This window comes from Cavia porcellus, unplaced genomic scaffold (genome assembly GCF_034190915.1).
Source record: "Cavia porcellus strain 051 isolate PalLab524CR breed Dunkin Hartley unplaced genomic scaffold, mCavPor4.1 scaffold_9, whole genome shotgun sequence".
Taxonomy (NCBI): domain Eukaryota; kingdom Metazoa; phylum Chordata; class Mammalia; order Rodentia; family Caviidae; genus Cavia; species Cavia porcellus.
In genome coordinates, this window is record NW_026947492.1 from 23,393,301 (window position 1) to 23,412,293 (window position 18,993).

Genomic DNA, 18,993 nt, shown 5'->3' on the forward strand with positions numbered 1-18,993 from the left:
ACCAAACAAACAGCTTTGCTGTCTGCTAAAGTATTCTCAGTCCCCAGGAGAAATAAGGCTGGGGCAGTTTCCTCAAGAGAAGCCCTTATGGGCAAGGGCCAGTTTGCCACCAATTGTGCTAATTCCTTTTGGGAAAGGCATTCACAGGGGCCTGAAGAAAAAGCCCTCCTAAGATTTTCCCTGGAAGAGGACCTGAGCAAAGTTGCAGCAGACAGCCCAGAGAGAAGGCAAACTCTCCCGAGGCATTTGTCTAAAACAAAAATTAAAATCTTGTCTAGACCAAAGGGATATTGGGCATCTGCTGACCGATGGAGAGACTGGTTTGGCCCATGATGTTAGGGGTGGATGTGGGGAGGTGAACTCATCCTGGAGTGATTGGAAAGGCCAACGCAAGAGGTCTCAGATGTGCCCAAGGCTCAGTTTTGAGGATTAGAGCCACATCTGCCAGCTGGGGTGGGTGGTAGCCAGAGACACCCTTTCTATTTTGCAGAAGGGAAAACTGGAAGAGACATGACTGACCTGAAACCTCCAGGTGTCCAAGGCCCATAAGGGTCAGGAGCTGGAGTGCATGAGTTTTCCTGCACAGCCATGAGCAGCCTTCACACGGAGAAGTCAGCAAGCGTTTCCTCACATCTGTTTTGTGCTTGCTCCAATGCCTGGAGGGGGGGGAGGTGATATGGAGGGAGGAAGGAAAGAAGAGGCAAAGCAACACCTCTGGGCCCTCAAACAACCTAAAATCTCTTGGAGAAATGGGTACTCTAGTGAGTGTGGGGTGGAGTCAGGGAGTCCCACCAAGTTTTTGTGATATTTCCATCTTCTCTGACTCTGTGAGATGGCATTATTGCTGGGTATGGGAGGTGACTCATGGAAGATATAACCCTAAGCATGTCCTCGCCAGGCCCGGCCTGCTAACAGAGGGTTAATATCTTAGGTCGGCCCCTTGTGCTCCTGGAAAGGTGATTAACACTGGAACAACAGGTGTTTGTTAAATTCAACTGGATATGCCTCTAATCCCAGATTGTCTCCCAAATCCTGGGTGGAGGGTGCTTTGGGGTGGGCAGGAAGATCCTGGTGCTGCCATTTGTAATCTGGGTGTGGACCCTGATGGGAAGGTAGCTCAGCATCAGGCTGGTTTTGCTTCCACACATTTCACCTTTGCCTTACCACGAGGTGGTGGAGCTGGTGGCCTTCCCAATGCCTTCTCTATCCAGCAGGTGCGCCCCATCCCGGAACTGACCTCCACCCGGCTGCTCTGTGTGGTCATGTCCTCCTCTTGCATCTACAGGTCAGCCTGGGCCAGGAGGGGCTGGACACACACTGCCTGCTGAGGGACTGTGTAAATCACCATGACAGGTTCCTTTCACGCCTGCCGGCCCGCCTCCTTTCTTTCCCAAGCCCTCTTCCCTTCTGTTTATTTTTGTTATGGATTTATTAGACACACTGTTAAATACCCATTTATTTCTGTGAACTGTCATCATGCCTGCTCCATGAATAAGATCATTCACTGACAAAACCCTTTAAACATTTTTGAAAAAGAAGGTAGGAGAGAGGGGAGGCAAGGAGGAGGAAACAGTGCCCCAGGTCAGTGAGGAGGCCAACAATAACTGAAACCCAAGTGGCGGCCGCGCCTGCAGCTCAAGAATGTAACAAGGGCCCTCACAGTTGCCTTGAATTTACCCTGTTCGTCAAGACGTGTGTCATCTCTCCTGAAGGATCTGGGGTCTAGAGTTCATTCCTTTGTTTCGGCTTCTGGGGAGCACGCAGTTTGGGGCAGGCCGAGTGGCTGCCGTGCACCTGTTCAAAACGGTTGCCAAGAACCTCAGGGCATGTCAGGCTGAGTCCTTGCCCCCTTGGGATTCAAAATGAACTTCCTTGATCCAAATCCAAACCATCCTAATTCTTCAGAGCTTTGCTTCTTTGGGCTGGCTTTTCCCCAGCACCTGGCTCCTTAAACATGCAAATCGCTCAGCTGAAAGTAGCAGTTTCCAGGTTCAGTGTCTTTGTAACGCACCCTGATTATACACCAGGCACTTCTTTCCATCATCACACTACTTCCCTTAGCAGAGTGATGAAGCTGGTGTTAGTACCTCATCCATTTTAGAGATGGGGAAACTGAGGCCTAATGTGGCTAGGTAGCTTGCACCACTATTTACTGTCTTGTCCCCTCATTGGCCTGTGCGTACTTACTGAGGCTGAGTTGGCTGACCCTGATCTCATGGCAAAGCATGAATGCATCATGTAACCATGTGCCCCATCCTCTCTGGCAGGGACCCTTTGTCTATGCCTCCACACAGCTGGGGCGTCTGTCTCAGCACCTCCTCATGGTTGAGGGAGGCAGCCTGCCCCTCAAGTGCAAATGACAAAGACCCCCATCCACCCACCAGCACTAGCAACAAGTCCAGGCTCCCCTTCTACCTCTTCTGGTATGTTTCCAGAAGCTCTGGGATATTTGGGGGGCTAAAATGAGGGGTGCTCTTAGAAGGTGAGGTTAACATCTGGAGATGCATGGACAGAGGGGTTCACGCAAAAGCACGGTAGTCAGACTGTATCCTCCCTGTATGGGGAGGTGGTTTTCCCTATCACAAGGGGAGGGACACGAGAGGAAGCTGTCTACCCTTTCTAGAGGTAGATGCTGCCCTGAAGACTGCTGGAATGCTGCGTCCCAGCTGCACACATAGAGGCTGCTGTGTCTCAGCACGTTCTGGAGTCATTTCTTGGGACTCAGCAGTCTCAGTCCCCCGGCCCTGGTCCACCACCCTGCTTCTGCCTCTCACCAGACCTGAGTTAGTCTTGCTTTCCTGTCTCCTCCTCTGTTTGCTCCTGTTTTGGTTTCTCATTCAGACATTTATTTCACTTCATTTTCACTTTGTTTTACTTTGTGTTCAATGCAAATGAAGGCTATAATATGAAAAAGTTAGTATGAATAAAGCACAATTACATAACACCATGTCCAATGAAAACAGATGTTCCAGGTGTAACTATAAAGTGAGAAGTGTTCCCTGACATACAAAAGCTTGGTAGATGATGGGACTGGTTCTTTCCGTATTGCTTTCTAAGGATGGCAAACACTGGTTTTTCCTATCAAGGCAGCTGTGCCTGGCTGGACCCTTGCATACCAGTGTGTAGCTCAGAGACTTCAGTTAATGTGTATTTCTAAGAAAAAAGCTTCTGGACACCAAGGTAGTGATGAAAATTTTACTTTCTGGGGCACAGTCAGCTATAGATTAGTGTCAGGTTCTAATCATTTAAAACACCAGTTACGGAGAGCTCAGAGGTAGTTAGCTGCGCTTGTACGGGTGACTTAAAATAGTGAATAAGGTGTCTTACTTCCAGTCAGTGCCATCACCCACTTGGGTCAACCTACGCAGCAAGCCAGGAGGATACTAAAACCACATATTCTTACACCAGCCGATGACACCCCCATTCCTGGAATCTCCACGGCACAGGACAGCAGAAATAAATACCAACAGACTGACCCGATGGGAGAAGAGAACACCGCTGGGGAGGAGAGTTTCCCTTTAGTACTATTGCAGAGACCGGTGAGAGATGGCCTCAGGAAATAGGCTTGGAGAGGTCAAGAGACCTCCTGAGGCCCCCTGCAAACTACTGGGTCACACATGGAAGATCATACAGGGCCTGTATTCTGTCATGGGAAGCCAGGTTTGGAGGCCAAAATTGTCAGTGAAGAAGGCATTTAGTCTAGTGGTATGTTTATGTCTAGGGCTCTGGCACGCTGTCTACACCCAGCAGAAATTAAGTGATCTGAATTTCTAGTCAATAAATGGGTGGTCTAATTGTCTTCACTAAAACCATAGTCCTCTTTGTTCTCCTGAATGGGTCCTAAGGTCTGTCAATATCCTGTTAACATTTGATGTCATCTTCACTGAATTTACTGCTATAGGCCATGTAACGTAATGGTGACTGACAATTGGTTTTCTCTCTGCCAATATCTGGATTACCTGGGGGTCATAAGCGATAAACCATAGACACAGCATCATGAAGAAGCAAAGCCACAGAAGACTCCCCAAGGTCTCCCAACTCTCCTAATGTAGATCAAGGGGGCACTAATGGAAAGAAAGCAAGTACCAGGTAACAGAACTACAAAAAGCCTATAAAAGAGATAAAGAAACTGGGTGAATTTAAAGAGAAAATGAACCAAAATTATATAAAATTAAGTAAAAAATTGGAAGAGCTAACCAAAACAGTTCAACACATGAACGACAAATTCACCAGATATAGAATCCTTGAAAAGATATCAGACAGAAATAAAAACTGTGTAGAATTTGTAAATTGCATAAATGATCAATGTGAAAACAGAAGTTGAAGATGAAATGGTAAATTATGAAGAAATACTCAAAGCCACAAAAAGAGAAAAGAAAAAAGACCATCCAGCATCTAGCAGATGACACTCAAAAGGCCAAACTAAGGCTAACTGGGGATGGAGAAAAGCTGAGAAATAACACAGATGGAATTATTAATGTGTTGCTAGAAATCAGAGCAAAGTCTCTCAAATATGAAAAAAGGAACACACGAGGAAGCAAGGTTTTAGAACATCAGTTATGACAAAACAAGCACGTTCACCAAGACATATCTGTATTAAATTGCCAGATATTCAATAACAACAACAACATGGGAATTTTGAAAGAAGCCAGAGGAAAACAAAAAATCACACATAAAAGTAAATCTATGAGAGTTACAGGAGACTTCTCAACACAGACTGTATAGGTCAAAAGAACTTGGAGTGAAGTGTTTCAAATCCAAAGTGCAAACACCTTCCAACCCAGACTGACATACTCAGGATAGCTTTCCTTCCAAATAGGAAGGAAGATGGAGAAATAAGGGCATTTATTTTAAAAAAGACCACCTCAACAGATACACAAATACCAAACCAGAACTCCAGAAAATAGTCAAAAATATGCTACACAGAAATGAGGAAATGAGTAACACTGAACAACCAGATGAAATAAAACATCAGCCACGCTCAGTGGATGAGCAACAATGAAAGGGACAAGAAAAGAAAAACAAAAATGTCTAGAGCTCATAAATTGCATAAGTGACCAGTGTAAAAACAGAATTGAGGACAAAATGGTAAATTATGAAGGAGTACTCAAAGAAGTGACAAAAAGAAAAAAAAAAAAGACCATCCAGTGTCTAGTAGACGACATTAAAAAGGGCCAGCACCTGGATTGGAGTTAGCAGCAGTGAAAGAGTTCAGCGATAATAAATAACACATCTCAGTAATGTCTCTCAACGCTAATGGCCCCAACTCTCCAATTAAAAGACAGAGATTGGCAGAATGGATCAAAGAAGAGAATCCAACGGTCTGTTCCATTCAAAAAACTCATACAAAGTTTCATTTGGACATACGATTTAATAGATCTTCCACCTCACTATAACAGACTATATATACTTTTCTGCAGCATGCACTACTTTCTCCAAAACAGATCACGTAGTAGTCCATAAAGCATGCTTAAATAAATATAAAACAACACAAAGTACTATGAGGCCACTGTTGACAATGGGAATCAACAGCAGGAAAAATCATGAAAAATGTAGACATGCCTGGAAAATTAATAACACAGTCCTAAACAACCAATGGGAAACAGAAGAAATCAAGGAGGAGATTTAAACATTTCTGAACGTTAGTAACAAAGCCCGTACAACTCACTAAAACCTCTGGGCACTATGAAAGTAGCCCCAAGAGAGAAGCTCATTGCTCACACTAGGAAAACAGTGAGCTCAAACAAACAACGTTAAAAAGAACCTTGAGCTACTTGAGAAATAACAATCTAGGTACAAATGAAAATTAAGGAGGGAACTCATAGAGATTAGAGCAGAAATCAGTGAAATTGAAATGTAAAAAAACAAAAAAACCAAAGAATCAAAGAATTTAAGAATTGGTTCTTGGAAAGAATAAACAAAATAGATAAACCTTTAGCCAAAGTTTCCAAGAAAAAGGAGAAAATTCATCAGTGCAATTAAAAGGGGAAAAATCACAACAGACACCACTGAAATCCGGAATACAGAAACTACTATAAAAAATTGTATTCTAACAAGTTGGAAAATTTTGAAGAAATGGATAAATTCTAGATTCACACAAATTTCCATAGCTAACCCAAGAAGGCATAAAAGTGCTGAACAACTCAGTGACAAGCATCTAAAGGAATCCACCAATCAAAAAAAACACCAGCAACTGATGGATTTACTGTGGAATTCTGCAAAGCCTTTAAGGGTGTTATATCACTGATACTCCTCAATCTCTTTAAAGAACCTGAAAGGGCGAGAGTGCTACCAAATTCATTTATGAAAGCCAGCATCATTCTGATTCCAAACTAAGATAAAGATCCAACTAGAAATGAAAACCACAGGCCAATCTCCTTAATAAAGGTAGATGCAAAAATGCTCAACAAGATATTAGCAAATAGAATGCAATAAAAAAGATCATACATCATGATCAAGTAAGTTTCATCCTAGGGAAACAAGGATGCTTCAACTTATGCAAATAATAAATGTAATACATCCTGTAAACTAAAGCAAGGTCAAAAGCCACATGACCATAGAAAGTCTTCAAAAAAAAACTTTCTACAAAATCTAACACAGCTTCATGATAAGAATGCTGAAGAAAATAGGTATAGATATACTATACCTGAATTTGATAGAAGCTATTTGTGACAAACAAAAGGGCAACATCATATTAAATGGGAAAAACTAAAAACATTTTCTTTAAATCAGGATCAAGACAAAGACACCTACTATTACCAGTTTTATTCAGCATAGTACTTGAAACATTAACCAGAGGAATCAGGCATGGGAAAGAAACAAAAGGAATCCGTATAGGAAAGGAAGAACTCTATTATTATTTGCAGATGACATGGTGTCCAACATAATTCACATAAACTCTAAGAATTAATAATCAACTTCAGCAATGTAGCTGGATACAAAATCAGCATACAAAAATCAATAACATCTATATATGCCAATAATGAACTCAGTGAGAAGAAAATTAGGAAACCAGTCCTATTCATAGTAGTATTGAGAAAAATTAAATATCTAGGAATTAAGGTAACCAAGGAGGTGGAAGTCTTCTACAAAGAAAACTACAGCACTGGGCATTGAAGAGGACGTCATACAATGGAAAGGTGTCTCATTTTCTTGGATAGGCAGAGCCAGTATTTTCAAAATTATAACACAGATTCAATACAGTCCCACTCAAAATACCAACAACATATTTCAAAGATCTAGAGAAAACAATCCTAAAATTCATATGGAACCATGAAAGATCCAGAAGAGCAGAAGAAATCTTGGGCAATAGAAGGAAAGTGAGAAGCATTACAATACCTGACTTCAAGCTATACTACAAACAACAGTGATAAAAATGTCATCGTACTAGAACAAAGATAGAACACATGTAGATCCATGGCACAGAACAGGGGATGCAGAAACATCTGGCATTTGATCTTTGACAAAGTGGCCAAAAGCATAGGTTGGAGGAAGTGTAGCTCATTCCACAATGGTGCTGGGAAAACTGGATGTTTGTTTGCCAAAGATTAAATTGGACCCTGTATCTCACCATGTACTAAAGTAAAGTCAAATGGATCAAAGATCTAAATATTAAAACAGAAACATTGAACCTACTGAAAGATAAAGAAGGAAAATATTTGAAGTCATAAGTATAAGAAAGGATTTTCTAAACAGACTCTTAACAACACATGAAATAACAGCAAGAACCAACAAATGGGATTATATTAAATTAAAAAGCTTCTGCATAGCAAATAATTTAACTGATAAAGTAAAGAGACAGCATACAGGATGGGGGCGTTTGCCAGCTATTATTCCTCAGACAGAAGACTAATATCTACAAATAAATAAAGAACTAAAAAAAAATCTACAAATAAATAAAGAACTAAAAAAAAAATTACACTACCTAAAATAAAAGACCCAATAAAGAAATAGCCAAGTGAAATAAACAAACACTTCTCAAAGGAAGAAATACAAATGACCCACAATTATATGAAAAAATGATCAACATCTCTGGCCATTAGTGAAATGTAGATTGTTTTTTTTTTTTTTTTTGATTTAAAAAAATTTTTATTTTAAAGAGAATAAAACAAAACTAAACCAAACAAAGCAGATCAGAACAAAACAATGCAATCAACACAGGACTTTAAAACAACAGGAAATCAACAGTGGCCACCACAGTGTCCCCTCCTCTCCCCAAAATAGCCATCCACAGCCTCACACACAACGAACCCAAACAAAACAAATTAGTATAAAATCGTTCAAGACAAAAGAATGAAAGCACTATGGACCTTCCAAACCAGATAACAGGAAAATCAACAATGGCCATCATAATGTCTCTTGTTTTCTTCAAACAGCTGTCCATACCCTCACACATATTGAAATTAAATAATACAAAACAAACTAAAACCAATAGAACAAAGAACAAAAGCATTACTGGACCTCACAACAAGAACAGAAAATCAGCAATGACCAGCACAATGTCTCACAATCTTCAAAGTAGCTGTTCATATCATCACATGCAACACAATCAGTTCTTGTAAACTCTTTAGGAGAAGCTCTAGGAATATACAAGCCTATACATGTACATCTGTCCTTTCTGTATGAGAAGGAAAAACAAAATGAATTATGAGAAAAACAAGGAACAAAAGAGACAAATAAATAACAACAAAGAGCCCATAACAATGACAATATAGGCTTTCAAAACAAGGTGGTAGGAACATAGAAGGTTGTCATTTTGCACAGTTATCTTCAAAAGAGTTACTCATTATCAGATATAAACATGCAAATTGATCTAATCCTATGAATGTTTACTGCTTTGTTCCAAGAACTAATAGAATTAGTACACAATCATCTTTAGCTATCTTAAGGGTGTATATACAAATTTATCTTTTTTCTTTTCCCTTCCTTACTTCCTCCTTTTCCCTGAGTTATTTTTCCCCCTTTGAGTAGTTTCTTACCCTTTCATGATATTTATTGAAGATTTTGTATCTTATATATTTTTCAGTTTCTTACCCTAGGGCGACAATACAGTAATGAAATGTAAATTAAAACAACACTAAGATCCCATCTTTCAGCAGAGAGAATGGCCATCCTTAAGAAGTGAAGCCACAACAAATGCTGGCATGGCTGCACTGAAAAAGAAACCTTTCTACACTGTTGATGGGATTGTAAAGTAGTACAACCATTATTGAAATAAATATGGAGATTCCTCAAAGAACTAAACTGAGAAATTCCATCGTAAGACCCAGCTATGCCCCTTCTAGGTGCCTAACCAAACAGGCAGAGACAGCATACTACATGATACATGCACACCAGTGTTTACAGCAGTTCATACAGTTCATAACAGCTGAATCCTGGAGGCAGCCTGTATATTCATAACAGATGACAGGATAAAGAAAATGTGGTATCCATACATAATGGAATACTATTTGGCTACAAAGAAGGGCAAATTTGAGACATCTGGAGGAAATCTGATGTACCGGAAGATACAATGTTAAGTGAAATGAACCAGACACACAAGTTTAAATACTGTAGACCATCTCTCATTTGAGTGAGACAAAGTATAAACAAAAAAGAATTAATAGAAGGAAATAAGGGAATAGATCTCTTGCAAATGGGAAGGGAGCCTGGAGGCCGAAGGGGTGGGAAGGAAATAAGTAGATTAAAAGTATGCCATGTGCAGAAACTTAATAATCTCAATGAATATAAGCATCATATGTCAGGAACATAAGATTGATAACATCAACAAGAACAAAGGTGGGGAGATGGGATTTACAAGAGGGTTAAAGGGGAAGGGGATTAGAAAAGAATCCATATAGCTTATTTTTAATTGTTTCAAGAATTATAAATTTTTACTTACAATGGATCTTCTACAAACCTACATGTATTTCACAAATGTTGAATAATAAACAATAAAGTAATCTGGGGATCACATTTCCACAGCAAAAAGAATTTGATCCCATTTTGGTAATGGGAATGTGTGGATGGAATGCATGGCTTTTAAAAATGTTAGCATATGAGCAAGATTTAATGATTATTCTTGAATTTTGTCCCTAAGAGGACAGTGAGGCAATAGAAGCAATACAGTCAGTCAGCACTGAATTAGAGTTGCTGAGACAATACTGAATGGATTTCCAGGTGAATATGAGGGTCCTTTCTACTGTACGGATACATAGTTACATGTTTATACTATGTAACAATTTTATAGCTTTGCAGATTTCATGAGTCAAAGGGGAAACTGAATATTTCACATCTTACTCTTTTATTCTAGATCAAGATGAAATCATTTCCCTTTATTTTAAGGAGAGTTTTCAAGTGTCCATAATTCTTTTCTTTTTCTTTTTTTTTTTTTTTTTTTTGTCTTTTTCCTTTTTATCGGTACCGGAGATCGAACTCACGACTGCCTGCTTCCCAGGCAGGCGCTTATGCCGCTGAGCTAAACCTCCAGCCCCTTGTGTCCATAATTCTTGGACCATGTTTGATACATTTACTTATCTCTTCCATCTTGTACAAAAAAGCCCGTTTCACAGACATAGTCAGACTGTTCTCCGTCATCTAGTTAAACTTCCAGTTGTAGTCCAAACTAGTCATGCTCGAGATTTTCAGTATTTTTTGATTATATTTATATCAAAATTACCAAGGGAAATTTAATAGATGCAGTAAAGACATTTTGATTCCCTTTATTACTTTCACTGACATTTTGGGCTTTTATAAGCAGCCACTTCAATCTGGGAAGAAGGCTGAGGAAGTACAGGTGCTTTTGTCTTGAGTCTTGGCCTGGGCTGATGAGCTGCAGTGTTCCTGGAGTCTCTTTTTATCTGTGCATTTCTTTTCCAGCTCTTTCCCCTATTTTGCAATTCATCTGTAAATCAGATGCATTCTTTCTATGAGAATATCAGTATAAACTTGTGATATAGTTTGCATTAAAAAAATGTTTCCTAGCTTTGCCTTTTGAAAGTACCCAAGAAAAATTGACTAATACGTTGGCATTGGAAGCTGGCATGTCTGTGAAGATCTCTGAAATTGAATTCCCACTAAAAGGAACCAGAAGTCTTGGAGAAATAGCTCATTTCAGGCCTAAGGCATGACTTGCAGAGGTTTAACTCAGGATGTCTTATTACACTACAAAAGATGGCGCTGTCATACACTGTCAGGCCATGTCAGAAGGTACTGGGGACATAGGAACTGGTTTAAATAGGCTTTCATTGGCTAAATGTAGAACATGTAAGTGTCAGTACAGATGAAAATCACAAGATGTTGAAGTAAATCATACATGTATAAATCCATGTGTTCAGAACTTTAAATCCTTTGAAAGATAGTAAGAAGCCAATTCACAAGTTTGGGAACAAGTCATTAAAAGAAAGCATCACATGAGCTGTGCCTCAGGATGACTGAACAGTTGATGGGGAAATTTTCTCATTAAGAAAAGAAGTGGAGAATTAACTGACTTAGAATGTCACCCTAGAGACCCTCACTGAATTAGTGAATCTGGGTGCTGACTGCAATACGTGTTAGCATCATAGATAGATGCTAACCAAAGTACACAACACTATTCAGGTCTGCAAAAGAAAAAAAAAACAACCCAATCAAACTTCTAGATCAAAATAACAATTTGTAATACATACAAAAACAGAGAACATGCTGAATGATGCCCCACAAACACCACCTGCACTGTCCAGCATGCCAGCAGCATATCTCCACGGGCTATCTCAACTTCCTTCTTTTAGGGAAAGTCACTTTTGATGTCTGTATTAGTCTGTTTTCTCTTACTATAAGAAAATACCTGAGGTAGGTTGCTTATGAAGAAAAGATATTTTTCCAATTCAATTGTGGAAACTGAAAGGATCCCCCTTGGCTGGGTCACCTTATGGAGTGTGAGAGTGGCAGGAGGAGGTTGACATCACCAGAGAACAACCAGGCGTCCACAATCCATGACATGGGCTCCCCCAGCTGAAGCACTAGCCTGTACTGCTTACTGTTTTCTCATCACCTCACTCCCACAAGAGTGGGAACAAAGCTTCCACCTCCTGCATCCCTGGGGGACACACACAGCCACATCAAGGCCTTCACAATGCTCCTGTGTCAACAGTCACCTTGGGAAGCCAGTCCACGTGTAAAGCCTGTCTACCCTGAAAATTCCTGTCTCAAATCTACTCTTGTATCACAATTTTCAGTTTTCTCACTCTGACTTCGCATAGTTCTCCTGCGAATTGCACCAGAACCTCCCTCCATTCTGGAAGTTTATTTTCTCACAAAATAATGCTTTTCACCTTCTTTTCATCTCCGTTTTCCACCTTGGATTTCACACTCCATTAACGCTCTGGCATTAATTCCTTTTCATCTTTTTACAATCACAGTAGAGCAATATCTCTGATCCTGGGTGAAGTGAACAGTCTGCTCTTCAGTATCTGCAAAAGGCATCTGCTTAGCCTATGAATCCACACACCAAACCACTGCTGTGATCAGGATAGTGAGCATTTCTATCGCTGCAGAAAACACTTCTAGTCCCCTTCTCGCCCTTCCCTCTAGCATCTCCCTGCTCCTCAGTCCCTAGCAACCACTGAGCTGCCTTCTGTTAGTCAAATTATTTTTTGTTTTCTAAAATTTTTATAAATGACCCATGAATTATGTATTCTGTTTTTTGTCTGGCTTCTTTCACTCTGTGTATTTATTTTGAGGTTCATTATGTTGTGTATGTAAATAGTTCAATTTTTCATTGCCAAGTAGTATTTTAATGTATGTAAACACTAAATATATCCCATCCATTGACCAGTTAATGAGCACTGAGGTGGTTTCGGCTTTGTGTTAGTAAATGGAAACCACTAGGTCTCTCATATTAGGGGTCATATGACATTTAACCTCCAGTGGCTGACTTATTTTACTGAGTATTATGGTCTCAAGATCCACTCATTTTCCTACACATGACTCAAATCTTTTCTTGATGGCTGAGTAGCATTCCACTGTGTACCACACTCTTTTCCATACATTCACCTAATGATAGATATATAGATCACTTCTATGATTTAGCTATTGTAAATGTGGAACACTGGGACAACTCCCATGAAAGGAGACTATTTGCCTCCTTTGCCTTACTTCTGTGTACAAACACATACAGAGCTGCCTAGGGAAATGCTCGACCCTCACAACTGGCTTTATGCAATGCAGATGGATCCAGCCAAGGTGCCAATGTGTGTGTAGCCTTTGAAGCAAAGCAACAGGTCTGTGTACAGTCCCATCTATAGCTCCCTCTTACTACACATGAGCCAGGCTGAGAGACATCATGTTGTCAACTGGGACTGAGCCTTGGGAAAGAGGCAGTGAGATCCCCAGGCAATCAAGGACAATCAGAGCTGGAGCAGCCATGGAAAACACAAGACCCTTCCATAGCTGTGTTATACATATTCCTTCAAACTTACAGGCCACCTGTTACCGGAATCCGGCACTCTTTCTGCATATCTCTCTGCATATTGCAGAGGTGCCATTGTGCCTCCTGCCCAGCCCAGCTCACAGCTCTCATGTACTTCCCACCACTCTCACAGCCACTCCACACCGAGTCACCCCCCTCCTCACGAATTAATAAAACCTGGGTTCTGCCTGGGCTTGGCCCTGGGCCTTTGTTTCAGCTGAACTTAGGACCCCTGACCTCCCATAAGTGCAGACATGTTTCCGTCTCTATCCCCTCTGTGGGTTGCACTGGAAGTGGTAGACTGGAATTTGCTTGCCAGAATTCCAATGACCCTTCCCTGGGATTACAATTTATAAACTCCTCCAGACCATGACAAGCTTTAGACATGTTCTTATTGTGAGTTATGCTGTGGTGTATCACTGCAATAGCATGATTTTAGCTCTTGGGGAAAGACAGCAGGAAAGGTATAGATCTCTCAAATGAAATTTCCATTTTTAGTTTTTTGAGAAAGTGCTTACTGATTTCCACAGTGATTGTAACTAGTTTACATTCCCATTAGCATTGTTTGAAGATTCCTTTTGCCCCACAACATGGTCAGCATTTGTTGATTTTGAGAACTGGATAATCGCCTTTCTTACTATAGTAAGGTAGAATCCTGGTGTTGTTTTTCTTTTTCTTTTTTTCTTTTCTTTTCTTTTTTTTTTTTTTTTTTTTTTTTTTTTTTGTCTTTTTCATTTTTATCGGTACCAGGGATCGAACTCACGACTGCCTGCTTGCAAGGCAGGCACTTATGTCGCTGAGCTAAACCCCCAGCTCCGTGGTGTTGTTTTGATTGGTGTTTCTCTAATAGCCAAAGATACATTCATTATCCATTTGTATTTCTATTTCTGTGAAGTGTTTGTTCATTCCAGCTGTCCACTTTTTGACTGGGAGTGTAGGTGTTTTGAATTACTGGTAAATTTGACATATTTGTCCTCTGCCTGAGGAGTGCATGGTAAAAATAATCCTTGTCATCTTGTAGGCTGTCTCTTCACTCTATAGTTTGTTTCCTTCACTGTGCAGAAATTTTAAAATTTAACATAATCCCATTTATTGATTCTCAGGATTACTTTTTGTGCAATTGGGGTTTTGTTTAGGAAGTCTTTGTCAGAACCTGAATTCTCAAGAGTTTTAATTTTAATCCAATTTTTCAATCTTCATTCATAGATATTTGATCCATTTTGATTTCATACAAGTGAGAGATCTGTATCAGGATTTATGCTTCTGCATGAGGAAAACCAGTTTTCTCAGCACCATTTGTTAAAGAAGTCATCTTTTCTACAGCACGGTTTTGTCTGCTTTGTCAAAAACAAGATGGTGGAAGGTGCATAGGGTTGTCTACATCCTGTATTCTATCATGCTAATCTGTATGTCTGTTTTTCAACTGGTACCATGCTGTTTTTACTTCTTTGGCTTTGCAGTATAATTTGAAGTCTGAGATTTTGATGCGTCTTGTCTTGCTCTTGTTACCCACGATTGCTTTTACATTCTGGGTTTCTTCTGATTCCATATAAATTTTAGAATTAGTTTTTTTCTAGTTCTGTAATAAAACTGATGATATTTTGATGGAGATACATTAAATCTATAGATCATTTTTTATTATATGGCCAATTAGCTGTTATTTCTGTTTATCTAAAAACAGGAGATGTCTTTCCAATTTCTAACATTCTTGTTAAACTCTTTTGCAGAGGAATATATATTTCATTATATAGGTCTTTCACTTCCTTGGCTAGGTAAATTTCAAGGTATTTAATTCTTTTGGTGTTAATGTGAGCGGAATTGTTTGATTTTCCCTTTTCTTCCACATGTCTAAAAATAATTTTAGATTTCATATTTTGTCTCTGGCCTATTTTAGAAGTCTTTTTTTAAAAAGCAGAAGTGAGACAGAGAAGTTCTGTCTTGTTTTTCCAGGTGACCATGATGTGGCTGTCCTCCCTTCCCTTCACTTCTCTTTGCCCCTCTCCTGTGGGCTGGAACATCTATCATTTCAGTGATGTTTTATCAATCACTGTGACAGTACTACATTGTTTAAATTGTTATAGCTTTACAGTAAGTCTTAAAATCAGATAGCATTCACCCTTAACTTTTTTGTTTTGGGAAATTTATTTTGCTACTTTAGGTTTCTTGCATTTCTAGATGAATTTTAGAACCACTTTGTCAATTTTATAGGAAAACCTTCTAGAATTTTCACTGAAATTTTATCTACTCTTCGTGTCAATTTGATGTTGATTATCCCTATCTATAGACAATGCCTATCTTTCCATTGATTTAGATCTTCTTCAGTTTCTTCAGAAATGTTATGTTTTTTAGTGCACAGGTCTTTTATATCTTTTGTCAGATTTATCCCTCAGCACCTCATATTTTTGATATCATCAATATTTGCATAATATTTATGGGAGCATTTTGCAGATTTCTGGGGTTCTTTCTCTGGATGGCATTGCCCTTATTGTTACTCTCGTAGCTGTGTTGGTCTCCCTGACTTCTTAGCATTGCCTCTTTAATTTAGGAAATCTACTAAATGTTGTCTGAATTCTCCACCCTGCACACAGTCTGGAAACCCTCTCAAGGTAGAGACTAATCCTGACTCACCCCATTTGTTATCTCTCAGGAATCGCTGTGCTTCCTCATGTCCAATATATGGAAAACTATCATTTCATATACAAATTGAGCAATCCTGCTCTGAAATTCAAAATCTGAAAGACTGCCATGCATAAAATTTTTGAACACCAACACAAGGCCACAAATTGGAAATTATATTCTTGACCTCATATATCAGGTCACAGTCAAAACACAGGCACACTAAAAATATTGTATAAAATTATCTTCAGGTTATGTACAACAATTACGTGACCAGAAATGGTTTTTGTACTTAGACTTGAATCCCATTCCCAATATATCTTATCATGTATATGCAAACATTAAAAAAAATCCTCCAAAATCTGAAACACTTCTGGTCTCAAACATTGCAAGAAACAGATATTCAAAACAATAAGTACCCAGCTTATAAGCAAGTTTCATTTTGGGAGAACTTTGTGCTTTGGATTCATTTGTAAATCCGACAAAGTGAGTCTTATACACCTTTGCCACAAATATACCATGTAAAATGTTAAAAAAATGCTGTTCATACCTGTGAAAGTTCACAACTCTAATGTTCATTATGTCAGGAACTTACTATGTGCATTTCATTGTTGATATTTTTGTTTCAGGCAGAAAGGTGAGTCTACTTCTACTCTATCTTGAGTAGAAGCAGAAATCTATCTCATAAATATTTAAAAGGCAACTCTCCTATTTGGAGGAACAAACAGCTGCCTTAAATATCCCTCTGTCTCCAACCCTGGACCTTCACACTTTGCTAGCCGTGCTTCCTGGAGACAGCGGTCCACACTCCCATTTTCCATTTCTTGAATTCCCAGTCATTGCTTTGTTGACTCCAACCTGGTTTCTCTGCCATCACTTCACTGAAGAAATTTAGAAAACACAGCCATGCAGTGCCAAATTCCCCACGACATCCATCTGTCCTTAAGTCTGACCGATGTCACTGCTCTCTGCAATGTCCCCAAGAAACAGCCTCAGGTTGGGAGCAAAAGGTGGAGCAGAAAAAAGAGGAGGAGATAATTGAGGACAAAAGTTTTGGTCTAAAGACTAAGAAAGGTACAAAGCAACAGAAGTTTATCAAAGCTGTCACTCGTCAAGAGAAATTTGATCAACAAAATCCATGCAGGTAACACAAAGTGAAATTAAAAAGTGATTAAAGAATGATGACAAGAATAAAGAATTTCAGGAGCTAAATAAGCTCTTTAAACCTGTTGTCACTGCTCAAAAAATAAGGAAAGGTGCAGATCCCAAGTCCGTGGTGTGTGCCTTCTTCAAGCAGAGGCAGAGACTAAAAATGGGCGCAAGGTTTCTCACGCCCCGATTTTGGAGAGAAAATGTGAAACATGAAGTGTTTACATGAAGACAAGAGATTAAGAGCTTGAAAAGGATACAGTGGGTAACTGGAATGAGGAAAAGGTCACAGAAGTAGTGAACAAGAAACAAACAGTCTGCAAGCATTTCCTTGAAGCTATTGACGGTAACAATATGGCTGGTTTCAAGTGTACCCTGGAGGGAGTGATAACCGTGTATATCCTCATGCACTTCCTCCTGGATTTGCATCGAAAAACATTTTTAAAAAAAGAAGAGAATGAAGATGGAATTTCATTAGACCATGTCATTGAAAGTGAGCATTCTGTTCTAGGTCCAACTGTTGCCAAAATCACACTAGAATCTTTGCTTGCATGGAAGAAAAGGAAAAGACAAGAAAAGATCGGTAAACCTGAATGAGATATGGAGAGTGGGAAATGCCCTGGTGATCAGAGATGTTTGAATTCCAGCCTGGAGTGGTCAGTGATGACCATGGGAAAGCCGATGACATGCACTACGTTCAGGGCACAGGTGTTGATGGGGTTGATGACTCCATGACTGTAAATGACATAAACTTAAGCTTGTCGGGACATCCCAAGACATGTAGATGAGACGGCCTTCTGTAGCCAGGCTCCAAAGATTCAGCACATCCGCTTCAGACAGAGATGAAAATAAATGGAGCAAGGCTCCTGGAGGTCGGGCTGAAAGCAGCAAACACAGTGACTTGGAAGAGGACCATGAAGTGGATGGACGGAGCCACTCCTGTTGATGAAAAGGTTTCTACCCGGGAAGATGTGGATGAATTAGAAGAGTAAAATACACTTGATTTTGAAGAATGGTACCAAACAAGTCAAGGAAAAGATTAAGTCAGCTCAGCATAAGTTGAAATTGACATTAATTTTTTTCACAGAATCAATGAAATGCTCATTTTCCATGCTGATTCTAGAGCATTTGCTCTCCTCCAGAAAAGGAATATTCTCCCTCCCTCTTCTCTTCTGGCTTTGGCTACATCTCACAGTAAGTTCATAGTAGTTCATGATAAATTGAAATATAAGGGTCAATGCAGAAAATGATTGTTGTAACTGTTTACTTAAGTAGGCAGTGTAACTGTTTTTCCAGCTTTTAACTTTCATGGAGCATGTGTTAATATCAATACCACAAGCCATGCAGACCTTGAGGTTCCTAGGGTAAAGGACTGGAGAGGATGTGAAAATGAACACAAAACACGGCTGAGGTCTGGTAGAGAACTGACTCTCCTGGTGGGAGGAAAAGAACTACTCATCCATTATAGAAGGTTTATTTATATTCTCAGAAGGATGATGTCAGCTTCAGCCCTGCTGCCTAGCAACCTATTGCCTGGATTATCTAGGAGCTGGTTGATTTTCTGGGCTGAAGAAACTTTTCAGGTGACTTGCCCCTTGCACTCTTTTCTTTTTGGACCAGTCATGCCAGCCCTGCACATGTGGTCAATTTCCAGCTTCAATGGCTCCCAACAATCAACAATATAAATTTGCACTTAAAAACTCTTAATTCGATGCAGTTTTCAAAGAGTAATTTCCTTTCCTTTGTATTATATGGTTCTACCTAGAATGTGAGCACTGTACTTTATAAAGGAAACTGCACAT

The 18,993-nt window shown here is 39.6% G+C and overlaps 1 pseudogene; it reads left to right on the forward strand.

Annotated features, from left to right (window-relative positions):
* The first annotated feature begins 1,001 nt into the window (after window positions 1–1,001).
* LOC100715427 (zinc finger CCCH domain-containing protein 15-like) lies at window positions 1,002–18,234 on the forward strand (annotated as a pseudogene).
* The last annotated feature ends 759 nt before the right edge of the window (window positions 18,235–18,993 follow it).